Raw genomic sequence first — 11,827 nt, forward strand, 5'->3', positions numbered from 1 at the left:
AGTACAGTATGCTATTCATACCCTGGTGCAATTAGAAGTGAATTCTATTCACACCCCGGTGCACACAGCAATGTGTTCTATTAGTACCCCGTCTGGTACAAATAATGTATGCTATTTGTACCCCGGTGCACACAGCAATGTGTTCTATTAATACCCCGTCTGGTACAAATATCAGTGTATGCTATTTGCACCCCTGTGCATTTATTCTGGCCTATTGATCACCCAATGTAATAATAAAAAAAAACAAGTAACATGTTTTTGTTGTTATGTAACAGGGTGTGAATAGCTCAGCTGTGTAATAGACACTCTGAATAAGGTATGCTGTTTGCATCAATGTATATAGTTAGAAGTGGATGCTATTCATACCCTGTTGTATATACAGTCAGACGTGCCTGCAGGTGTACGTCCGTACGCACTGTGCGTACCATCAGGCTACTCAACAACGAGAGGAAATTTCCCTTGTGTGTGTGTGTAATGTGTATTCACACCAAATTGGCCCACCATGCCTTCCCAACTATGTACAGTATCCCATTAGCTGCATGCCATCAGGCTATTTACAATTTTCTATTACGTAACTTAGTGAACACGTTATCAAAATTAACGCGCACACATTTTGTTTGAGCAGGAGACAGAATACGCACACAGGCACCTACATGTAGCTACTTGTTGTTTTCTTTTACTCGGCTATCTATATATGGTTATCAGCACACAATGTTGAGCTAATTCACTAACTCAATACTTATCATGGATATCACAAGTTTAAACAACGAAAACAGAAAGTATGGAGGCAGCAAAACTAGAGAAGTTATTCCAGATGGGCAAAAACAAGGTAGGCAATTGGTATGCTAGAACAAAACAAGGTAACTTTAGCCTGTATAGGGCTGTATCAAGTTGTCCAAATTAATAGGTCAGAACGTTTGAGAACCGATTTCTTGTTCAAATTGCGCGCCTTCTCTCCAGAGACGTTGGTACACATGCGCACTCACTCTGCCAAAATGCATCATGCGGGAATCAAACCCCAGTCTCCCACATGCTAAACCATGTCTGTGACCACAGTACTATCTACTTCCACAACTAGAGGGTGTTTGCAGGTAAACTTATAGTTTATAGGCCTGTAGTCATATTCACGAAATTTCTGTTAACTAACTGACGGTTGTATGTGTTCACTGAACCAAGATTATGTAAACAAAACACAACTTTCCAATCTAAAACTTAATCTGAACAGATATTAGTGCCGAAACCTTTCAGAATTTTTCACTTTCTGCTGACGAAAAAATTAATGTCCGCCATGTTTTTTGTTCAAGTAAGCAACGTCTTTTTGTTGTTATGTCACAGGGTGTGAATAGCTCAGCTGTGTGGCCAAGACTGTTCGTACCAGGGGTGTAAATAGACACTCTGATTTTTTTTATTTGTTATCAGTCACTATTTTCTTTTCAAATACATCAGTTTAAGAATGTTTTCCAACAATTTGAAGTCTCCACAACAAATGACCATGACAATAATAAGGATAAAACAAGGCGTGTTTGTATCATTTTCATGCAACTTAAATGGTATGTGGGATAGCTAGTAGGACCATAAAAATCTATGTGGAAATAGCTAAGTATATGGATATTTAGTGTGCCAATAATGTACCAGGTCCCATTCACATAATAAATGCATGTAGTTACAGGTGTTTTGGGAACACCAAAATAAACATTTACATTAAACAATAGATTTTAGCGCCCCCTCAGGTGAAACACAACATAGCAAGAATCAGACATTCCTAATACTTTGAAAATGAAAAGGATGCCAAATATATTGAATTATGCACTATATACTATACTATAAAACCAATGAGGCTGTGGTACAAACTTTTAATGGTTGAATCTTACTGAGAACATGTTTGTCTTCCATTCTACAAAGTTTAGTCAGGCTAGGAATAATACTTTTTAAGATATGAATATCCAAACATGGCCTCCAAGATAAGGCCTTTTAGAGAGTGTTAACAATCAAGGACAAAAAGACAATGAAAACAATAGAATTGAACAAAAATATTTTACAGGTTTTAGTTATGGAACAAGCATGTGCATGTATCAAAGCTGCTCTTTACTGTTTCCCATAAACAGTTTTACTGACTTTGATGTTACAGTAGACACAAGTAGACACTGTTGTAAAAAAGGATGTGTTGTTTAAGAGACTAGCTTGGGCAAGTCATTGCTGGCCTGTATTGTATTATTTAGATGTAGAGGAGACAACCTCTGCTTCAGGTGCGGTCAAATGGCACAGAAATGATCCTGTCCATCACACTTTCAGTGTACATATTGAATTTCCTTTGTCTCAGCACTGAATGGTTCATTGATCTGTGTGCATGGACATTCCACATTTAAACAGTAACATTAAACAGCTCTTTAAAAACATTCTGTTGTTTTATAATACAATATCCTTAAGGCTTAGCATTAAGGGAAAAGGCTGATAAAGTATACTCGATGTGTAAACTTATGCCTTCATAAGTGGTCTGTCACTCTGTCATGTGTGTGTGTGTATATTAAGTATTTGTAATTAAAGCTGAATTGTCATCATGGTGAATGATGAACAATGTAGATGCTAAAGACATGCCCTTACATTGATGCTTCCTGTGATAACTGGTATCGCATTGTTATTTTGAAAACCTACTTTACTGTGATTTACTGATTGACTAGTCTAACAGAGCTATGCACACCATTCTATTGTACCAGGTAAGAAACATCTACATCTGTAGTGCATGTATATAGAACAACTAGAGATAAATATCTCTATATGTGTGGCAGCACACATCAAGGCCAATAGAAACAACCCATTCTCACAAGCACAATGATAATCATGGCAATTAACAACTGTGTTACTACTTTTTTTTATTCACTGTAGTGAATTTATGTTTTGCCTTTAGACATTTTAAAGTTGATTTTGAAAGTAGTGCAAGAGAGAGGTTTTCCACAAACCAGCTGTTTTCACTTTCACTGTTTTCATCTGAATGAGTTAAGTGAATCTCTACTGAGTTGAGCAGTCTCCCACACACACTCTTGTCCTTACTTGTCCAATATTGTCCTTACATGGTAAAACAAAGCATTTAAGGATAATGTATGTTGTTTGATATATGTACTTTCAAACAAACAGAAAGTATCATGAGATGAGGAAAAATCCAAAGTGCTCAGGAATTGCAGAAAAAAATTGAAGGTGCTCTTTGGTGTAGAACACGTACAGACGTCAATTGAAAAAGGAGGAAATCCAAGGCACTCTTCGTATCCAAAAATGTATAAAAAGCCTTTATTGTAGCCATGTAATGGCTTTGTCACATTTAAAAACATAAACTGTGACATAGCCATGTAAAATAAAGGCTTTTTATACATTTTTGGATACGAAGAGTGCCTTGGATTTCCTCCTTTTTCAAACAGAAAGTATTTGTAAGGGTTCAAAGCTATATTCTCTGTATTTTGGTACTTGTGTTAGCCCAGGTGTTAAATGGGAATGATTTGTATTGTTATAACAGCCTAATACTGTATCAGATTTCTCTGGTGGTAAACATGCTTACACATACACATTCATAGTTCAGCCAGTCAACATTGTTATTTTGGAACACCACTGGAAATGTCCATGACTGTAGATAGTCGCATTTCACTTATATCCCTAACTTAAATCCTCCCAGCCTTTAGCCTTTACTCTTCCCATGCTTACATGGAGCCAATCTTAGCTTTGCCTACTTTTCGGGAAAGCCCTGCAATCTGATCATTCACTCATTCAATCAGCGCTAGCCTATAGGAATTCAGTGGGCTCTTTAAATATGTTCCACCTAACACTGCTTTTGCTTCTCAGTACGCCGACTTTGACGTCCTAGCTCAGGCTTCCGTGTGGACCTGGGCTCTCTGCATTTTTACCTTCGCCCCTTCTGCCTAGGGATGGGCAAAGCGAGGCTTTATGAAACACTGAAACGTTCGAAGCAATTGTGCCGAATTGTTCCGAAGCTTTGAAACAATTCCGACACCTCAGAGCTGTTTAGGGTGAAACAAATCTGTCAAATGCTTTGTATTGGAGATGTAGTCTTTAAAGGAGAATTCCGGTGTGATATTGACCTAAAGTGTATCGAAACATGATACCGAGTGTGAACGTATGTCTCATAGCCCATCTCGGCTTGTCCCCTGCACTCCAAAATCTGGCGCTAGTTAGCCGATGCTACCAACATCTTTTTCAATAGTGGTGCTTCGGCATCGGGCTAGCCATGCAAATAAATCACTGTTTTACACCCATTTACGAGGCTCAATGTATCTCCACACTTCATTGGTAGACTTCCGAGGGCCCTGACATTTAAAACGAGACATTGAGAACTTTGAAAAAGCACTGGTAGTTTACTTACAAGACGATTTATACAGACAGTATCTTCACGAAGTTTAGCGTTTGCAGCCATCTTGAATTTAGTCACGATAAGTCGAGCAACGAGTAAGAATGAACAGCTATGATAAGGGATCAGATTCCAAAAATAATTCAGTGGAAATGCATGGATTCCAGTTTCTTCCAGTAGCAGCAACTGGAATCCATGCATTTCCACTGAATTATTTTTGGAATCTGATCCCTTATCATACCTGTTCATTCTTACTCTTTGCTCGACTTATCGTGACTAAATTCAAGATGGCTGCAAACGTTAAACTTCGTGAAGATACTGTCTGTATAAATCGTCTTGTAAGTAAACTACCAGTGCTTTTTCAAAGTTCTCAATGTCTCGTTTTAAATGTCAGGGCCCTAGGAAGTCTACCAATGAAGTGTGGAGATACATTGAGCCTCGTAAATGGGTGTAAAACAGTGATTTATTTGCATGGCTAGCCCGATGCCGAAGCACCACTACTGAAAAAGTTGTTGGTAGCATCGGCTAACTAGCGCCAGATTTTGGAGTGCAGGGGACAAGTCGAGATGGGCTATGAGACATACGTTCACACTCGGTATCATGTTTCGATACACTTTAGGTCAATATCACACCGGAATTCTCCTTTAAAGTTCGTGGCTCGCTGTGTTACCTGTGTTCAGTCTTTGTCAAAATCTAAGCAGCATGCCCTTGGTCAATAACTGGATGGGAGACCACATGACCACAAGAGAATCTTATTGCTGCCACTATGTGTTCTCTAAATCACTTTCTTCTTATAAAAACTCTCGATTTTTGACCATTCTGAGAGTTTAGTTGAAACTGTGTGGTTAATGGTGAAGTAAGAAAACATAAACAGATACGATCTGAAACAATACCTTACAAATCAAACGGGGATCGAACCACATTTGAGCAGCCTGGGCTACCGTGCAAAAAACACCCTCACTAACCACTACACCATCATGGTTATTGCTTAAGAGAAAGCTACACTTTTAATTGAACGCGCTGGCACGCCTGCCGACACCGGTTAAATGCACCGAAGGTTCACTTAACTTTGGTCACATGACATGGGGATTTTGAACGATGTTTCGAAGCAGTGGGCACATGACATGGCTGTTTTGAACCACGTTTCGAAGCAGTGTTTCAACACTTCACTTCACGAAGCCTCGACACTGATTCGAGACGTCAGTTTCGAAAGTCACACCCCTACTTCTGCCCTCAGTGGCGTTAATTGTTACAATCCAACCACGCTTGTTCGCTGCGCTGTTCAGACATGCGCGTCCTTCGGTCAGGGCCACTGCATGTCGCTTCATCGCTAATCTCTGCATATCGGAGCCAGTCACGTTCACGCTGTTGCAGCCTTCACTTCACGGTAACCTACTGCCGGGTCGCCGTCCTCGCGCAACTCTGTTGCAGGCCCATGTCGTTTCGTCAACGATTTCTAAAGCTTCAGTGTCTGGTTGGTAAGGTTATTGTGCTCTCTCTTCCCAAGCTCCTCGGGCTGGGCTACACTCTACCCACAGTCATGCAACCTGCTTGCCAACGCTATTCGGCGGGCAGCAAACAAACTGACTTGACTGACACGGTTTAACTTTCACTTAGGCCTCCTTACAATAATTCCTGCTGATTTCATAATCCCTGCAATTTGTGCTGTTAATTGCTAGCCTGCACCACGCTGCCGTTGAACCCGGCCCTGTATTAAGACCTGTTTAATTGATGTTCTACACTCACTGTGGTTATCTCGTTGTCTACCTTGGTTCAGCGTCGTCAAACCAGTTGTCTTTTTGTGTAGCCTCTTAATTTGCCTCGCGGCTGGGCTGCATAGGCTTTAGACTAGGCTACTCGGCTGCTGGAACTTCGGTTCAGGTATCACTCCTTGTGCATGGCTGCGGGAAGCCAGTTAATTCGTTGCATTTGTTTAATCATCTGGGATTGCGTCCCATACCTTCTGGTGGGAAGTCTACACGGCCTTCTTTGGGTGATTCTCTGCATGCACTGCTCAAGTCCTCCTCAGTCGGTCTTGTATGCGAGTTTGCACTTCAGCTTGCTCACGTGGCACGGGCTGTTGATCGCTAGTTGTCGTTGATCAAACTACTCTCAACTACCGCTGATCTGTCATGTCCCAGGTATGCCGTGACGTCCCAGACGTTCTCGGCTATCTGGGTTCTCAATTTTGGGGGGTCTTACACCAAAGCTCGAACCAAAATGACGGCACGCTGGCCCATGGTCATCAATTGCCAGTATGTCACACAAGCTATTATCTAGGCAATAATAGGTGTTTTCTTTTCAATGCCCGTACTATGTCTGTGTTCATGAGCTGACACCACAGTGATGGGCTTATGCCCACATGGTGTTGGTTGAGCTTTTAATTAAGAACCTGTGTCATTTGTGTATTTAACATATCCTTCTAGCGTCTTTTGTATGTTTGAAATGTCTTTTCTGATTCCGTATTGTGTATTGGGTTCCTATGGCAGGCCTCACTTTGCTCACTGCCCACCAGTGGGTCGCTTCAGCACTCCATATATTGGTGTTAATGGTTACCGGCTGTTCATGATTATGTCGGCAATTTTACATTTTGCTAGTTGTGGTTTAAGTGGTGGCCTATGCTGGAAGTTCGTTGATCACGACTACCAACGTAGCCGTTGGCTGACTGTTTTACCGATGACGATGTCACCTGTCTAACCACTCCTTCCTTCTCGCAGGTCAAACGGAGCGGTCCGACATCACTGGCAGACTCAAGTCTCCTTCAGGCCAATGCTGCGCCCTTCATGCACTCTCTTTAAACACAACGGGTCTCTGCGTGTCCATGTGATTTAAGCCCATCTAGTCACGCCATCCGTCACATTTATTGTTGACTCGAATTGCCGTTTTAGCAGGATCCTCTGCAAATAATGTATACTCTAATTTCCATTCTCCTATTTTGCCTTGGCTGTTTTGTTTTTGGCAGATATGCTCACCCAAAGTGATCGCGCCAGGGAGGACATGCAAGTTCCTTTTTCATTCTCCTACCAATCTTTAATTTGCTAACCCCTGCAGGTGCATCATGCCTCTCTTCCGTTGAGGGGATGCAGTTCGTCAATGGAGAAGCAGTTCCACATATCACACTTATCACACTAACATCTACTTTATTACAGGGATGGCAGGTCCGGTTCACGGAATCACGCAATCGCGTGGATCATGTTTCCAGTTCATACTGGAGTGGGGTCATCCCTCCGTCTTCACAATTCTCCCGAAGGCCAGCGCTTTCGAGGATATCTCCTCTTGTGGCACAGCTTAAAACTAGCCTTACTAATCCCAGCACTTATCACCTGTCTAGAACTAACTCTTGTCTGTGTAAAACTCACTGATGCACTTTTCGTTATTGTGCTCTACCTTCTAAATTGTTTTTAATTGCACTGGCATTGTGGGAGAATTGTTTTAGCTTTAACCTGTTTACCGCATTGTCAGTAGCCTGGAGGACCTGACCCAATCTGACTGATTAAGGGATCAAGGGCAATTAAGGGCAATCGGATAACGCTATACGGTCAATGTTAACTTCAACGCAATGGGATGACACTACGTCTGTCATCTGTTTAGATCACCTCTGGCCCGCTATATCAGCTACACAGATATGATTGGTTCCCCGCGATGCAAGGGGCAAAAGTTACGTGCATCATACTCCTTGCCAGGCTCGAGTCTCTCCCTGAGCAAACGCTTCCGTGAGAACTCTGGATTCCCAGGGTACATTGTCAGTCGCTTTGATTAAAATGTGCCGGCCACATGTAATGTCACGTGTATGCACACCCCTCCACTCATCACTCAGGGGCCAGTGCTTGGCGCATGCCTGATATAATTTCTGCATCCAGTTGGGCGATATGTATTGCTTATTCTCTCCTCATTGCTACCTTTACTCATTGTCTCTCCAGCGGTCAGTTCTAAACTGTACTATCCTGCCACAGTTGGTGCAGCTGGTATAGCGAGCTCTCGTTACGTCACTCAGAGCTCCTCTGCACTCTGAGATGCATAAGCACCAATGGTACCCCAGCACTCATCTGTTCGTTGTCTTGTCATATTTCAGTTACATATGTTTCTTCCTCCTGTCACATACAGGCATGAATTGTCCTGAGAAGTCCTTTGTCTACGTCGCAAGGTCATGCTTCCCTCGCATTACTGATGCTGCTCATCTTATTTTGGGGGGCTTTCCAAGAGCAGGTGCTAAGGTGTAGCTCTCACGCATCCATTTTGGCCTTGGGTCTGCAGCTCAATGCATTCATCTCACTCTAGCCGCTGCAGGTGAGCTATCGAACCAGAACACACATCTGGCTTCACAAGCACTAGTCTTCCACAAAACTAGTCATAATGCTCATCTGTCCTAAATATTAAACCACATGTCTTCGATGCGAATATACTCAAGCACCCATATCAACTAACTCATTGCTCCGGTCCCAAGCATCTGCAACCACAAGCTCTATTCCCCTGCATTGATCCTGAGTAAAGCATGCAGGGTCGGACTGGGAACAAAATTCGGCCCTGGCAATTTTCTCCTGGACCGGCCCACCACTGGACCGACGACCCCCCCCCCCCCCCCCCAAAAAAAAATAAAAAAATCCCCCCTGATTCCCCCCATAAATAACAAACACACAGTATTATGTAGCAACTGTAGCAACACTTCATAAACTGAACCCAAACATTTAGATTTGGACCTATAGCCTAATCACAATAACACGGGGGTCCGGGGGTGTCTCTCCGAGATTTTTTTTTTAAATTCTGGTTGCTACTCACACCATTTTAAAGGGATTTGAGAGGGACAGGATTCAGGGATAGGCTACTAAAGACAGGCTCATCTTCTGTCTGTCTCACGCCTACCCCATGCATTAAACCACATGTCACTGCTTGACTATAAATGAAAAATATAGGCTACTGAACATGGACATCGTCATAGTTGACAGAAATTACGTTTTGTGCATTTTGTAAAAACACAACCACAGCCTTTATTTGGTGCAAATCTTCTCCTTTACTTTGGTTATAGTCCGCGATTCACATTAACTGTAGGCTATCACCACAAGTGTATACTAAACGTTGCCCAAGTTTGTGTGCCGTCATCACATTTGGCAAAATTAGGCTACCTTCGTTAATAACCTACCAGATGATACTTTTTACTTGCATCGACTCACGATTGATTGTGCATCTAATGCAGTGTTTCTCAAACTTTTTTTCTGGGGACCCACTTTTTAAAAATGATAGACTATCGCGACCCAACTCGTGACTGTGGTAGTTAACAAACTAGATCAGTGGTTCTCAAACTTTTTCTTTTATTCCCCACTTTGATCAAGGGGGCATTCTCGAGCCCCACCTGTCCCTCATCGCTCTAAGAAAGTGGTAGGTCAAGCTTAAAATTGTCAAATTTATTGAAATAATGAAGTTCTAAATATATCCTCTTCAACAGAGTTAAAATCAGCTGGTGCTGCAGATATAATAATAAATAAATACATAACACACATATTTCTGTTTTCCAGCAACATATTAGGAAGCATAGGCCATTTTACAGCATTGTACAATATATTCAATGAAATACCAACATGCTGCATTAAATGGATCCATAATCCAGTCATACTGAGCACTGCTGGTTGGGAAATATTTTTGAAATAAACTTTGCAGGGATGTGATGTAGGCCTACTGTTTAATACATGGGATCACAAGAGTGCCTATCAGACGTTTCAGCGATTTCGCTCAAAGGCTGTCGCGATCGAGGCGCCTGTCCCATACTCAAGTTTTTTTGGTGAATGCAGTAATCTTATTTGCTTATTTCTTAATCTTATTAGGTGAGGTAGGTGCTTGTCTTTGCCTTGTAACTGGACATTTAACTCAAATGTATCGCTAAGATATATCAAATATATCGCTAAGATAGGCCAGCTTCGTCAAGAAATGTTCATTAGTGAACGTGCTTGCAGATTTAAACATGCGCTCTTCCTCCAAGAAGAGGCGACTCGGAGCTCAAACACGCGCGACAGCACTTTACCTCGGGAAAGCCACCTTGCCTCGCTGTGAAACGGTACCGATCCACTTGCACGACACTTCATTTTGTCGTGTCGCATTCCACTCTAGTCCTATGGGTGACGTCAAGCGACTTTAACGCGCCCGCAAAGCATTCCGGGAAGGCAGCGCTGCATTTGAAAATATGTCGTGCGTCAAAAAGCTGGGCGAAGCCCATCTTTATGCAAATGAATCCGTTGAACGCGAGACGACTCTCCAATGAAAGGACGAGGTTGTAGGTCCTTTGTTCTACCACAACGGTGCCTGTGAAACTTTGGTTCCGCTTACAAGACAAATAATGTAAGATAATCTCTTCCACGACCACTATTAGTCCATAAAACAAACGAAACTAGGATTTGGATGAATATATTGACTGTTGGTGTTTCTGGTAAGGATTTGAGATTGCATTGAGTAGTTTAAATAAAACAAGATTTCCAAATGGCTTGCATAGTTTGTTTAGGCTATTAATGTGTTGTATACTGTTAAGTACATGCCTAAAATTGTGGTCCATTTGTGGAAAAACACTTAAGATACGTTAAAACGAACTGAGTATGAGCTGGTAACTGACATTTTAAACAAAACGCCCACACACGACTGAACGTGGGGAGGCAGCGCGACATCTATGCGACACGACAAAATGAAGTGTCGTGCAAGTGGATCGGTACCGAAACATTACAGTTTTGATGGAATTCACCACTCTCAAAACAACGTTCAAAATCTCATGTAGGTCGGGACTAACTAAGCTGCCTTGACACGCCTTCCATGTGAATAACACAGTGCGTCCATTGCGCATCGGGTACCTGGGCCCAGGCTACAGAAGAAATTTTTTTTAAAAAAACTCCTGTTTTTCACGTCAGTTCGCGCCCCACCTGGCATGTCTCCGCGACCCAGTAGTGGTCGCGATCCACAGTTTGAGAAACGCTGATCTAATGTAACGCTCAGTGGAGAGACTTCACTTTCCAAGTTTCACTTTCACTGTCGTTGTGAGCTAAAAGGCTAGGCCTACTATATGGGAAATACTTTGAAGTTCCTTTTGAGTAGGATCAGCTCCAAAAATGAATGGGTTTTCTTTAACCTGTGCTACTTTTCCACCAAGTTGTGCGAAAATTGTAGGCTACCCGTAGTTTTTTTTTGTTGACAGAACCGCACTACAGTAGCCTACATGGTGCAGTAAATGGAAGCTCTTGGTAGCGCGTGCAACTTACGTCTATAAAAACAATTTATGGAATAAAACTAGACCTCTCATTGCTGTTTACAGTTAAACTGCGATGATGTGAACACCAGCCAGCGGAGGGCACTTACACAACCTAGGCTACTAGTGTTGACGAACTGACCGAAGTGTCGGTTAAATAACCCGGTTCGTGTCACTGAGCCGGGAGAATCGAGTGCCAAACGTCAAAAACCGACTCAGTGTTCCTAACATCATTCATTTTCACATACAGAGCAACA

The 11,827-nt window shown here is 42.2% G+C and overlaps 1 long non-coding RNA gene across 1 annotated transcript; it reads left to right on the top strand.

Annotated features, from left to right (window-relative positions):
• The first annotated feature begins 96 nt into the window (after positions 1–96).
• On the top strand, positions 97–10,780 carry LOC121714091. Its single transcript, XR_006033024.1, has 3 exons — positions 97–106; positions 2,042–2,047; positions 10,684–10,780. It is a non-coding gene; the product is annotated as an uncharacterized LOC121714091 (long non-coding RNA).
• Positions 10,781–11,827: the final 1,047 nt, after the last annotated feature.

The sequence above is a fragment of the Alosa sapidissima genome, chromosome 7, assembly GCF_018492685.1.
Source record: "Alosa sapidissima isolate fAloSap1 chromosome 7, fAloSap1.pri, whole genome shotgun sequence".
NCBI classification, from domain to species: domain Eukaryota; kingdom Metazoa; phylum Chordata; class Actinopteri; order Clupeiformes; family Clupeidae; genus Alosa; species Alosa sapidissima.